Genomic DNA, 14,223 nt, shown 5'->3' with positions numbered 1-14,223 from the left:
ATTAATTTTTTTTCTCTCTTCTCAAATGCTGCTCAGACAGCTGCATGTTTGACTTGTGGGAAATCGAAGTCCCGCTGTCACATGAAATCTGCTGCACCATTCCTCAAAGGAACAATGAGGAGGCGGCTGCATGCAACAATTACAACCCATCCCAGATAAGCACAGCAGCACTGGCTGCAGAAGGCATTTCATACATGGTCAGTAAGAAGGAGAACACAATGAAAGGCATCAGCGGACTGAGCCCTAAGCGGTTAATATTGACAAGAGATTTCAGGACACGTTTGTGACTTTTATTTTCTTGGCCCTTGCTCTATTATTACAACAAACACTTCAATGTCAAATTCCAACCTGCTTAGGTGCAGGTATGTGCAGCGCAGCACCATGCCATACCCACTTGACACCAGTGAATGTGAAAAGCAGACATGCAGCTGAATTAGATGTCATTCACTCCACTGAGTGATTTCCTATGAGGAGGGAAGCAGGCAGAATGGTATCGGTGTCATCTGAAAATGTTTCCTCGCTACCAAAGCCTTCTCAGTGCAAGGCCCTGTGCGGCGCTTCCACACTGAAGGGGAGTCGGCTCCGGGGGGGAAGATGAAGGTATAAAATGGTCGTTTTGCTAGAGCAACACAAGCTAATTTATCATTCTCCAGGGGTCAGGCGACGCTCCCTTGGTTGTGAATTTTAATGTTGTTTTTTATGGGTCTTAATAAACTCTATTTTGCTGCGAGCGTTTATGCAGAAGAGCACAACATCCTTCACTCGGCTCATTTAGTGAGTCAAGGAGAGAGGGGCCGGAGCCAAATTTAACCAATGGAGTCATCATTTTCTTACACTAATAGGACACAGTGAGGTGAAATATTGAAGGTATTGGAAAAACGATGGTATGGTGATCCCTTGACTTTTCCTCTAGTGAAACTACAGGTCATTGTTTTCAGTCAAGTTGTAAAATATCTCAACAACTGTCGGATGGACTCTGTGTTTAGTGCTAATTAGCAAATGTTAGCATGCTAACCCACCAAACTAAACATTATACCTGTTTAATATCAGCACGTTGAGGTTAAAATTTAGCTCAAGCTGCATTGCTGTGTCTAAGCACAGCCTCACAAAGCTGCTAGCATGGCTGTAGTTTGGATAAAGTAGTAAGTATACTGTAAATTTTCTGCAATATTTCATCTAAACTATTGGTTTTAAAACATAAGGCTTAACTGACTTTATGAGATTAGGTTTTAGTCTTTAATTTACAATGATAATTAAGCAATTTCCTGCTCGGAAAAGAATTGGTATTAGTGCCGTCCAATGCCTATGGAAAACTGTCCCTTTAAGTGTCACGGCACCTCTTGGATGGTCCTGAAAAAAGTCAGAGGCCATTGACCCATTTACGCAGCAGGAAATTCACTGTGATGAGGGTATGGATCTCCACACAGGCCTACTGACTTGTTTATCGAATTTTAAAAGGTTGAGTGACACCATTTAACACTCGGGTCAATTCATCACATGATTGCTTCCTGCCACATCTGTCTCACTGATCCCCAGTCCTGCATGCAGACAATTATCAGGCCTACTGCTGAGAACTCAGTTGTTTATTTGAACATTCATTGCCTTTGGACTCGTATTTGGTACCCACACAAAGAGAACATCCAGATGTCACAGAGAGTACTGGGTGCTTGCGCAAGGAAAAGAAGAAATGTACATTTTATGAAGACAACAGCAGATAGACATAACAGGCTCAAAGTCAAGTGCAAAGCCTCATTAAACGGCATTCAAATGTATTTCAATAAAACGCAATGGGTGTGTTACGAAATGGAAATAAACAGCACTGGAGCTGCAGCACATTGATCAGGTAATTGTGTTATTCACTGAAGAAGTGGGACAAGGCAATATACTACATTTTTCATTTTGTCAACAAAGCCATGAAAAGTCCAAAACCAACAATGAATTGATCCCACTAACAACTGTTGTTTGTGTTGTCAAAGGCTCATATAGTTTGCTCCTCTGTGCTATGGGGCTCCATTGTTGTCTAAAAACCACTGAAAACACATCAGTGAGCCACACTGTTGAACTTGGTGACATGTTCCTTCATTAGCAAGAACTGCACTTTGTGTTGACTCAATCCAACACACATCAACTTTTTTTTTTTTTTTTTTACAAATAAAACTATATATTTGTCACTTTGTCACTTGTCATTTGTCTTTATATGAATCATGTCTTAAGTAAGAACAAATGGGCTTCAAATTGAATGCCACTGCAAGGTTGGAAACTACTGAGAGACAGTTTGATAACCTCTTTCATAGATATTTATATTTATGATGGAAATTCATCATATATGAGCCTGAGTGCCATAATTGTCATTTGGTTATAAACTGAAACATATCCCCCTATCATAAGTTAATGTTTTTCTGAATATACTATAATTGGCCTCCATGCTGCTGTTCTTTAGCCCCGTGAATATCAGAGATTAATGAATAGTTTTTTTACCCTTAAATAACTACTTGTAGCAGCATTGACCTGCTGTGATAATATAATCTTTTCCTGTATTTCCTGTGAACCAGCGTGAATGCAGTTAATAATAAAAATCTTTATTGTTCATGTAATTATGGTCAGTAAATATAGCTGAATAATCTGAAGCTGCCTATCCATTCTGACTTGCACCTCAGTCCGATGACGGGTGATTAAGCACGATCCATATATACCAGAACAACTCCTTTTTCCACACCTCCAACCAAAGAGTCGAGATATCCTCAACTGTAAAATATCTAAAAGTGAAAAAAAAATGTCTGTCATTGCCAGTCTTGATTAGCTCCAACTCTGCAGAGCTCAGTGTAATGTCCCGCCCCTCCTGACTCGAAGACGAGGTCTTCTGGGTTTTAGCTGTGACAGATTGAGGGTGTCAGGAGGGACTCCCAAGGGTGTGTGTGCATGTGAGTGCATGTTTGTGCAGGAGTGTGCATGTGCGTGGTACCCGTTTAAGTGTGTGTATACGCATTTGCCTTTGTGCAGCAGTGCATGATCTAATGTGTGTCCATTTGTGTATATATGCTTGCTGCTCACAGATTGTGCGTGCATGCAGTGTGCGTTACTGTGTGTGTGTGTGTGTGTGTGTGTGTGTGTGTGTGTGTGTGTGTGTGTGTGTGTGTGTGTGTGTGTGTGTGTGTGTGTGTGTGGTTGGAGGCTGAGTGTGCCAGGGCCAAGATCTCGTCTGTGAATCACATGTCTCCCATCAGTCTGACAGCATTAAGCCCAGCCCAATCAATATCTTGAGGGCCTCAAGTCCCTGCAACTGAACAACACAGAGAGAGACAAACACACTAGAGGGTGACTGGGAAAGGGTGAGAGGGGGAGACAAAGACAGTGTGATGGAGAAATGACTTGTAACGTGATGGATAGGAGTGTTGAGTCCGACACATTGCAGCTAAAGCATCCCTTGTCTCAGTCCTCACATGTGACTCACACAATCTGATATTCCCTAAACCTTAATGGACAAAACTATTCAACCACATTATTAATTTTCATCCTGACTATAAGAATCTGTGGTTTATAATCAAATCCTGAAGAATGCAACCCATGTGCAACCCGTGTACAACTCTCTGGTACATTTCAAAGTCAGTTTTAGGCATCTCAGTTGCAGGTTTTTGTTAGAAATGAAATAATCATGATGTTCAGCGCTCTGATAGGACTGGTGGATAGACACCAAATCCAGACAGAAGGCAGACAGATGCGGAAATAGACAACAGTCAACTCTGGAAACAGTTGACATAAAAACTACATACGCACTATAACAGAGAAACTACACAGCTCGCATCACAACAAAACAAACATTGCAGACAAGGACCATAGAAATTGCCTACAAAAGGAATCCTGCTCATACCAGCCCTGAATGAAGGAGAGGGGGAGTACTTTATCAAGCCTGGGTGCCGGGCCTTCCCTCTGGCTACGCCGCTAACACTGCTCTCAGGAGTGAGGAGCACCAGTACTAATGTCCTGGTCTCCCCACGCTGCTCTGATGTAAGTCTCTTTCTTGATGCATGCCTCCACTTCCTCATTTTCACCAGCTTCTGGCTTCTCATGACATGGTTGTCTGAACATGAAACAATGCATTTTAATCAGGCTGCAGTTTATTTAAGGAAATTGGGTTCATGTGAGTGGACATGAACAGACGCAAATATGTGCAGGATGGCACAAGTTGAAATATTTCAAATTTTAGTGAAAAATTTTGCTCTCCCGAGGCATTACGACTGCAATTCATGAATGTATGGAAACAATAAGAAAAAGGAAAGAGGACAATAATCGAACTGAGTTCACATGAGCGTATGCTATAATGCTGCAGTCGTACTGGTACAGTACCAGCTGCTGAACTTAGTGGAGAATTTAGCTTCTAAAGAGACAGATATTTCCCTCAGGAGTTAATAGAGACCAAAATGAGAGCTAAAAGAGAGCGAATATTAGACTTAGAATATAAAAAATGAACTCTAATGTTGCTCCATATCTGCTGAAAGTGTAAATAGGCTAACAAGTTCACCATATCCACTTAAAAGTTGATAAAATGACAGTATTGGCTCAAGGATCTGTTGTTGGAGGTTTAAAACTGTGGCACACACTCAGCAGCTTAGCTATGCCTGCATTAGTATAAATTACTGTGGCCGTGAACACAATGCACTTTTTGTGGTCATGGTCTATGAAAACATACAATACAGAGAAAAATAAAAAGCCTGAATGGTATTTAGGGATTCAGACTCTGGATTCAGACAATATCTGATGGGCCTACTGCATCAAAATTTGCACAAATATTGAAATTAAATTCAAAGAGTCTATCCCATGTTACTGTAATTACTAAAGACTAAAATATAAAAAAGCCAGTTCTCATTGGCTTGAGATAAATGTTATCATTTCTTATCAAGTTGTTCCAACAGTAGAAAACCAGTTGTGTGATAGATAGATAGATAGATAGATAGATAGATAGATAGATAGATAGATAGATAGATAGATAGATAGATAGATAGATAGATAGATAGATAGATAGATAGAGTACGAGAGGGAGAGGGAGAGGGAGAGGGGCAGGCAGACCAAGCATGTTTTGCTCTGTGTCCCCTGGGGGCCCATGTCCAGATGGCTCATTGGAAAGTATCCTCCCCCCTCATCCACAAGAGTCCTGTCTCTCATGCAACACAGAAGGCTTGTTATTCCTCAGTGCTCCTCCACAGTACGGTCTGTGCTCTTTAATCTACAGGACTCATCATGTATTTGATGCCCTTTGCTCTCCGCTAACGTAGCAGCTAAGGAACTTCGGTGTGTTGGTATGTCTGTGGAATTATATGTTAAGGTACAAATGTCAGCCCTAATAAAAACTTAATGGAACATATTACTCTCTGGAAGTGTTTGCAAGTCTCTGCAAATGATAAGGGGGAATATTCACAAATGGCTGAATAACTTTTCATTTAGTATCAAGGAGGTGCACACTTGGGATGGAAATTTAAATTCTCTTCGTTCTTTGATTTGGAAAAAAAAAGTTACAGTCAGCAATGCTGCTTTTCATTGGCTTTTTTTAAATGTGCACTTCTTTGGCATGCAAATCAATGACTTAGCAAAGCGGTGATTGGAATTCCACACATGTGGGCATTTGATCGGAATTTGCACCAAGATCCACTGAGCAAGTCGATCAAGGGTAATTCACTATGAAATATCCAGAGTTACGCTTCAGTGGGCGCATCTGGCCCACGCCATTCATTTTGTTTAGCCATTCCAATGTGGCAATCAAAATGAATTAGCATGACAATTTTATTTCTGAAAAGGCTTAGGGCGGCCAATTTTTATTGATGAATTTCAATAAGGACTTAACAAAAGGTCCTTTGAAATTGACTGCCCCCCCTCTTCCACTTGACCTTCAAGTATCTGTGTCTCTTCTGTGTATGAATGTGGACACCGTAAATGTCCATATCAGCCGTAATCATTTTATATCACTGTCCAGAGCTGTATTAGTCAGGGCTTGAGAAGGTAAGCACCTGAGGTGATGAAAAGCTCTGAATAGATGTTGATAATAGTCATAAATCTCCCGATGTGTTGTGTTAGAAAGTCGAACTGCTCGTTCTAATCTTTTTCTCAATTTGTCAGCAGGTTTAATGTATTGTAATTTGGATGATTAATGGTTAGTTTTCAGCAGTATTAAAGGGGATATAGGTATATAAAATATCACTTCTAGTTTAATATCATTCTGGTATGATGGGGTGATTTGAGTGTCATCAACTGGTAAGTTTCTCATAGTCCAGAGGTTAATCAAGATATTTCAGTCTGGACCAGAAGTGGTTGGCCAGCTGACCAACTGACCAACCGATACTCCATGGCTAAAAAGAAAATCTATGCAGAAATCATGAAGAAGAAATCATGAAAATTACTGGTAGTTGCAGCTCAGAATCCCTCTATTTCCCCCACCTAGCCATTATCCACCATCCATCAAGTACTGTGTTTTCATTATTTTTCAAAAGAAACTTTAACCATGTTCTTCTAAGTTTGACTTGAGTGGGATTTTCAAGTGGTAATTGTCACTTTTACTCTAATGATTTTTTATGTAATTGCCCTTTTACTTGACGACAGGTTTTCACTACCTGTAATTCTGGGTACCAATGTTCCCAGAATTACAGACAGGACTTTTCAGAACTGCTGCATTAACTTGAACTGTACTTTGAGACCTTTCATGGCTTGGCAAAAACCTCTGTCACTCATTAAAAATCATAAAATCACCACCTACATCACAATGTACCCCAGCAGAGCAGCTCCTCAAACACCCCTGGAAGTTGAACAGCTAACAAAATGTACACCCACATCTTGCATCAACACAGCTAGAGGGCCATTATTTATGGTGCCTCCTGCTAGGAGCTGTCAACAGCGTAACTGCAGGCCTGCTGCTACAGGTTGTGAGGGTTATCCAGTGATAAACCGAGGGGGATCTGATGCCCTGGGATCCTTAGTGCTACCACCATCTCTGCTATCATGAAAGAGCAGCTGGTGTTTGATCTGGCCTGGATCAAAAGGTGAAGGACAGAACAGTCCTGCGGTGCTACAAGAGACCCAGGGATGTCACGCAGAGATAGAGACTGTAGAGAGGGAACGCTGTAGTACCAAGCAGAGGCTGGTATAATTGAGACCAAGGGGAGTCCATCTTGGGTCCTGGGGTGATTTCCCAAAGGGCCTCATCTGTGGTTCTTCAAAGCCAAAAAGCTATATGTCACCCTGCTCACAGATCTTTATCCTCCACAACCCTTGAATCCAATAGAGATACGAGCAGAATCACATAATTATCATACGGAAGTAAAGAAGACTTGAGGGGTGGAAGCTCTAACAAGTTGGCGACTGCCTCTCATTGGTTTTCCACAGGCGGGTTCTTAACTGACTTCTGCTTAGAATGTTTTTTTTCAATCTCAAATGTTTTTGTCCGAGTGGCTTTGTTTTATTGATGCTCGATGGCCAAGGAAGTAGCTTTTGGCCCTAATCATTTGAAAGCACATCATCCCAAAGGCGCATTCTCATTAGCGTCAAAAGTGCATCAAAGAAAACAAAGTCAAGACCATGTGAAAGAAAGGAGTAAAGAGAGAAGGAAAAAGACAGAGAGGGAGAGAGATCTGGTTTGCCTCACCATTCATCATCATCCATCTGCCTTAAAGGCTTGGCTCAGATCCCTCATAGTGGAATATGTTGATGAGGAAGAAAGAAAGAACAGCAGCAAGGGAGATAGAAGGAAGGAGTGATTAGCAGTGTAAAAGGAGGAGAGGAGGAGGGGCGCCGGATGAAAGAGAGAGAAAGGAAAGGAATCAAGAGGAACAGAGAACTGATGGATGAAGAAAGAGGGTAAGCAAGAGACAGGCAATGTTCTCCATCAGATCAATGCTGTGAGTTGAAGGCCACAGCAGCAGCAGCCCTGAATGCAGAGACACTGTCTACAGTCAATTAGACGAGTTGCTTCACCTCCTCCTGTCAGACGCTGATTAAAGCCCCCAGCAGTCATGGTAGGTCGTCCTCTTCCTCTAGACTCAGACAAGCTTCCTATTGTTCTTTGTTTGTATCTACATGAGGTTATGTGATGTGCATGTGTGATTCAGGGTGTCCAAGTGTGACAGCAAAAAAAAAAGGTGTCTACTGTTTGTCTGTCAGAAGTTATATGAAAAATGTTATCAATCGCTCATTACTTAGTGCTCACTGAAAAAGTAATCACATTACCAATTATTTAGCAGCATCACTGGTTACTCATCTTCTCCTCACTGTGGTGCACTAAACTGTAATAGTTTCATTACACCAAGGCTGGAGGGCAGAAAGCACCCACTGGTACATGACGGTAGGTGAGAACTGCAGCTGGAGGGGCTGTGTTTCAGCTTCATGAGAGAAAAAACTTCAAGGACGAGGACTTGCCAGTTGATTTGGCAAATGCACGTCCCCAACTCCGATAAAGAGCAATGCCGCATTTTGTCAATACTACCACTGGATTCTGCTTTATTGTGGTTTCTTTCAAGATAAACGCCTTTGTCCCTGCATTTAACACAGCCGGACTACTCTTGCCTTTTTGGCATGTTTCACTTGTTTCAGATGCATACTGAGTGGATTTCCGCAGCGTATGGCTTGTAAACACAGCTTGCAAAGTGACCCATCTCTCTCCAGCTCAACAAGACGCGAAGGTCACGGCCCCCTGAATGCGGCTGCCAGAATTCAGCAGAAACTGTGCCTCCGAAACCTCAGGGAGCAGCTCGGGAAGGACATACCTGAACAAGCCTGAGTTATGAGGTGACGCAGACAGAAACAGTTAATATGCAATGCAATGCTTCTGTGGTGTTGTTGCCTAATACCAGCCACCATGCCTTTTTGACTAGCATAACAATTTTGCATTCATTTAAAGAAGCTGAAAGCTTGTACAGATGTGTGGTATTTTAATGTGTTTTATGTTATTTTTTTATAAGTACAGAAAATGAACTGGAGTGTTTTCACACTCCATGATAGAAATGGACAAAGAAAAGAGCACGGCACAGTTTCATCAACAGGGAAAATGGCATCACTGTTATATTTCTCATTTCAAGTGATCTGAAGAGACTCATAAAATGAAGTCCAACTTGCATATTAGCACTTGAAGAAAATGCTAATTTAAGTTTAAATACAAGACTTAATTGCATGTTAAGTCATTTTTGCAGCATGTTTTCACTCAAGCTTGACTGTGTGTATGTCTGTGATTGTGTATCTGTGTGTGTGTGTGTGTGTGTGTGTGTGTGTGTGTATGGTCCATTTTTAGGACACGTGGTCAGCAGATAGGGTGAGCTGAGGGGAGTGCGTGTGATTGATTGAGAGAATGAGTGAGTCCGACTGAGTTTGAAGGAGTACGTGCACACCAGTAGCCTCTAATAAAGTATTAGCAGGACAAGCAATTTGCTTCTTTGCCAGACTCCTTGGCATGAAAAGAAGGACTTTCAAAATAATGAGAGAAGCAGAAGAGGCAGTGGAAATGAACTCTTATCTCAACTAAAAGAGGAAAAGAGGGAGACTTAAATAGCATAATATATCAGCGTAGCGGAGAGGGGGGGAGAGAGATAAATAGAGAGAGAGAGGAAAAGCTGATTATTCACACGTTAGCCCTTTTTAACCTCTGGTTAAGATGAACCAATCACAGTGCACCTATGCTAACATGGCCCCGCAGAAAAATAGAAATTCAAATACCCCTAAATTGCATTTCATTATCACGTTGACAATTAGCTGAAGAAGTCAAAGATGTTAGAAACAATTGAATCATTATTTGGGAAGCAAAAAACAATCAAAACCGCAAATTAGAGGAGACCAAGAGACCTTGGCATCCACTTGTGACGTGATCATGAATAAAAATCATGAGACAATGATGATTTTGTTCAGAATATCTTCACAAATCACCAACTGCTGAATCAAATATTTAAATGTAAGTTTAACTTTAAAGGGATATTCAACTTTATAACAATAAAAACCCCAATGAAATAACAATAATGTCTTCACAGTTTCACAGTTCATTCCTATTGATAATAACTGTAGGGATCTGCAGGTTTCCCCTCATTTTTCCCATTGTTTCTTTTATGTTTCCCCCTCCCTGCGTCTCCTGTCTGTCTCTCTCCTGTCTGTCATAAATGTGTATGTTTCACTGCAGGGCGTGGCTGACAGGTTGGGTCCAGCCTCCTCTTCTCCTGAGCACAGCTGCTCTCAATCAGCTGCCACAGTATATAAGCTCTGGTGTTCCACCCAGAATTTGTGCAGTTGTTTATCCATGTGGTGATGACCAAGTGCAGGAGATTCACTGAAGTACTTTTTTGCTCTCTGTTTTCTCCTGTCTGCTACCTGCCTCCCTGTTTTTTGTGCTCAGGTGCCTAACCTTCACCTGTCTTAGTCCATGCTCTGTTTGTCTCTGCTCGGTGAATGAATGGGATTCGAACAGTCATCTGGCCTGTTCCTCCTCAGTCATGTCAGTGCTCTGTGATTCTTCTGGATTTTTCTGTTGACTTTTACTTGTCACCTGTTTCATCTATCTGAGTTGTGGCATTTTTTGTCCTTTAACGCTAAAACCTAACAAATAACACTGTATTCACCAAGTTAATTGTTAACATCTGGGTTAGCTTTTACTACAATGAAGTCTAACGGGGCAAGAACCAGAGGATAATTTTAAAGAATTTAATGTTGTAGTCAGACTCAACCAATTTAGAAAGAACCACTTTCTTTGGAGGTAAACAGTCTACAGACACAGCTCTGTGAGTCTGTACAGGGGAGCTTTGAAGAAAATGCTACCACCAGCATGCTAATTTGCTCTCAGTGTCACTGCTCACATGCTGATGTTTAGCAGGTATAATGTTTATAATGGGGGCTGCACGGTGGCGCAGCAGGTAGTGCGCGTGCCTCACAGCAAGAAGGCTGCCGGTTCGATCCCCGGGTCAGGCGGGGCCTTCCTGTGTGAAGTTTGCATGTTCTTCCCGTGCATGCGTGGGTTCTCTCCGGGTACTCCGGCTTCCTCCCACAGACCAAAAACATGCTCATTAGGTTAATTGATGACTCTAAATTGTCATCAATTGAATGGTTGTTTGTCCTTACATGTGGCCCTGCAATCGGCTGGCGGCTGGCGACCGGCTCAGGGTGTATCCAGCCCCCTGCAACCCCGAAAGGGATAGGCGGTATAGATAATGGATGGATGGATGTTTATAATGGACCATCTTAGTTTAGATTTAGCATACTAACAATTGCACTTAACACAAAGTACAGCTAACTGGTCATAAACCGAAATACAGGAAAAATGAAAAGTGTGACCTGATGGTGGCGCTTCATGAAAAGCCAGAGGACCACCAAAGATATAAAGGTTCATCCTGAGGAGGTCATGAATGTGTGAACCAAATTTCAAGGCAATCCATAAAGAAGTTGTTGAGACAATTCACTTCAAAGCAGATATATGAACCTCATAGTGGTGTGAGGGGAAACTCAGAGGGATTTATCCTGTAGGGACCATGAATGTCTGCATTAAATATCATGGCAGTTCATCCAATCACTGTCGAGATACAGTCTGGATGAGATCCAAAAGAGATCCAAGTTGTAATAGTTATTGAATTTCCATCAGTTGGACCACCTCTGACCACATGAGCAGAGTAAAGCGATCCAGAAATTAAACAGCATGAATTGCACATTTTGGTGGTCTTCTTGTTATTAGATGGCTACATCGGATTTAGACACATCTTGGTCTAAATCTGTCTGTATGTCTTTCAGGACAAAGTTTGACCTACTGCTTGTTCACACCAAACTAAGCCTTAACTCTCTGAGGCGCAGCCCTGTATTTTCTTTAACCACATTTTATCAGTGTCCTGTGCTTTAAAATTTGATGCCTTGAGGGTCTGTGGAGTGGTGGGCGAGTTGGACCAGAACAAATACTGGATGTGACTCAGATGAGCTGGATGCCAGCCTGCATTCAGTAACAGAGGACCACAGGCCTCCTCCAACACCCATCACACCAGGTAGCGAAAGCCTCGCGCTGCAGGGAGCCAAGGAGGAGGGATGAGAGCAGGAAGTTTTGTCTTGGGTGTGAGGCCAAAAATAACAAAACACACTGCTGCAGCATTCTGCTGCTTGTGTCACATCGGAAACTGTGAAGTTGAAGGTGATGTGTGTGGGGGGGATGGTATTTCTGAGATAATCTGCAGTGGTATTAGTAATTGGAAACATTATGTATACCTACTGGTACAGCATAAGGTCACCATATGCTGTTTTCTCATCAGTAAATATAAGTGGATTTTGCATCTCAATATTGTTGAAAAAGCTCATTATTGTCCAGCTCGCTCTTACTGGAAACTCGCCTCATTCAGCCTACAGTCTAATTAATGTGAATTCTGTTTTGTAGGCTGTCGCCAATATGTTTGGATTTGTCCTGGGAAGTGATGTTTTGTAAATGCAGACATCCTCATGCCAAATAACAATATTCAGGGTATTTCTGTGGAATTTTAGTCTTGCCAGAGTGGAAAGCCCCTGTCACAGTAGGCTCAGAGCTTCCTGCAGGCAGCAAGTGTTTTGTATTGATTAATCCCACAATGAATATGTCACCAAACAAACCTTATCATATCAGATGTGGACTGCAGTGAGTGGCTGATATGTTTCATTCTTAGAGTTCGTCTGGGGGCCATATACCAGCTCCACACTAATACTGTACATCCCTTTGGAACTTTCCTGCATCAAATACGTGTTTCCTTTGTCTTTCAATGAAAAGAAATCTTTGAAAGTCATAATAAAAGAGCAGCCTGTGAGATTGTGTACCCATGCAATATCTCATCGAAGCTAACTTTATTGTTCATTGTCATGGCAAGGATAAATGAGAAAAGAAAGAAAGGTCATTTTTCATGTCACTCTTTATCTTCCCCCCCTTCTATTCTGTCTCTCTCACTCCTCTCGTCTCCCTCTGTCTTTTCCCAACTTTGCAAATACAAGGCTTTGCCATCTCTCCTGTTCCCTCCATCATTCTTCCTCTTCTCCCCTCCCATCTTCCCCTGCCACTTCTCCTTTTCCTCCTCTCATCTCTCTATCTCTGTCATCATCTCGCCCCTCCTGCTCCATCTCCCCTCCTTCTCTCCCCTCTCCCCTCCCTCTCTTCTTTCCTTTTCTTTCACGGCGTGAAATGTGTAGCTCATTAGTTTGCTCACCACACCATCTCACGTCAGTCTGTCCTTCACATCTCGCTGCACTGCTAAGAAGTCATTTACGCTGCCGTGTAGCTCCCCCTCCCGTCCCCCCATCTCCCTATTTCCCTCCCTGCAAAACCCACCACGACCAGCCTCCATATGGTTTCATCATCATTTTGCAGTAGCACAAGAAAAAGACATCCCAGCCCCTCCAACCTTCCCCTGCATCTACCTCCTCCCCTGTCTCTGAACACCCTGTAAAACAGAAGAATTTGAAGGGTGAGGCGCAAGACTTGAATGAGGAGGGAGGGGCGAGGGGATCCAGATTATCCCAAGTGTAATGATACTGCACTTTGATGGAGCAGAAGGGGGAAGGCAGAAAGAGGGGGAAAGGAAGGGAGAAAAGCAGGGAGGCGGAGGAGAGGGAAGGCTGGAGGAATAAAGCTTAAGCTGCTCCTGAAAATCATGTAAATGCAGAGATAATAAAGGAACTGTTTGGCATTCATGGGAGTGGGTGGCACATCAGTGGGGAGAAATCTCAGTGAGAATGTTGACTAATGCCAGCTCGCTCACTCGCTCTCTCCCCGGCTTCAGAGCCAGCAGGGTGTCTGGGTATTTTTTAAGGAGCCAGTGGTCCTGAGGACACTTAATGGACATGAATGTCAAACCTGCCCTGTGATCAGTTAAAGCTGTAACATTTAACTTGAAACTTGTGACTAAAAAAGTTTGCTATCAAATGTACAGGGATGCACAGTTATGGAAGATTAGTACACTTACTCTGGTATTACATTTGAGTACAGTTTTGATGTCTGCTTGTTACTCCCCTTATGTATTAAAGGCTCTACAGTTATATTACAAATACAATTACTTTGCAGATTAAGATTTCACATATGAAACATGACAAGTGCAATACAGTATATTCTTATACACAGTATATAGGTATTCAAAATTAGCTCCACCTCAACATTAACACAACATTAATAGTAAATAAAATCCCGAACAGATAATATGAAACAAGACGAAATAATTTTAACAGTTACAACAAATCCCATCAGTTAAGAAAAATCCATAAGATAGAAGTGAGTTT

The sequence above is a fragment of the Chaetodon trifascialis genome, chromosome 8 (genome assembly GCF_039877785.1).
Source record: "Chaetodon trifascialis isolate fChaTrf1 chromosome 8, fChaTrf1.hap1, whole genome shotgun sequence".
NCBI classification, from domain to species: domain Eukaryota; kingdom Metazoa; phylum Chordata; class Actinopteri; order Chaetodontiformes; family Chaetodontidae; genus Chaetodon; species Chaetodon trifascialis.
Note: the sequence above shows the minus strand (reverse complement) of the source record.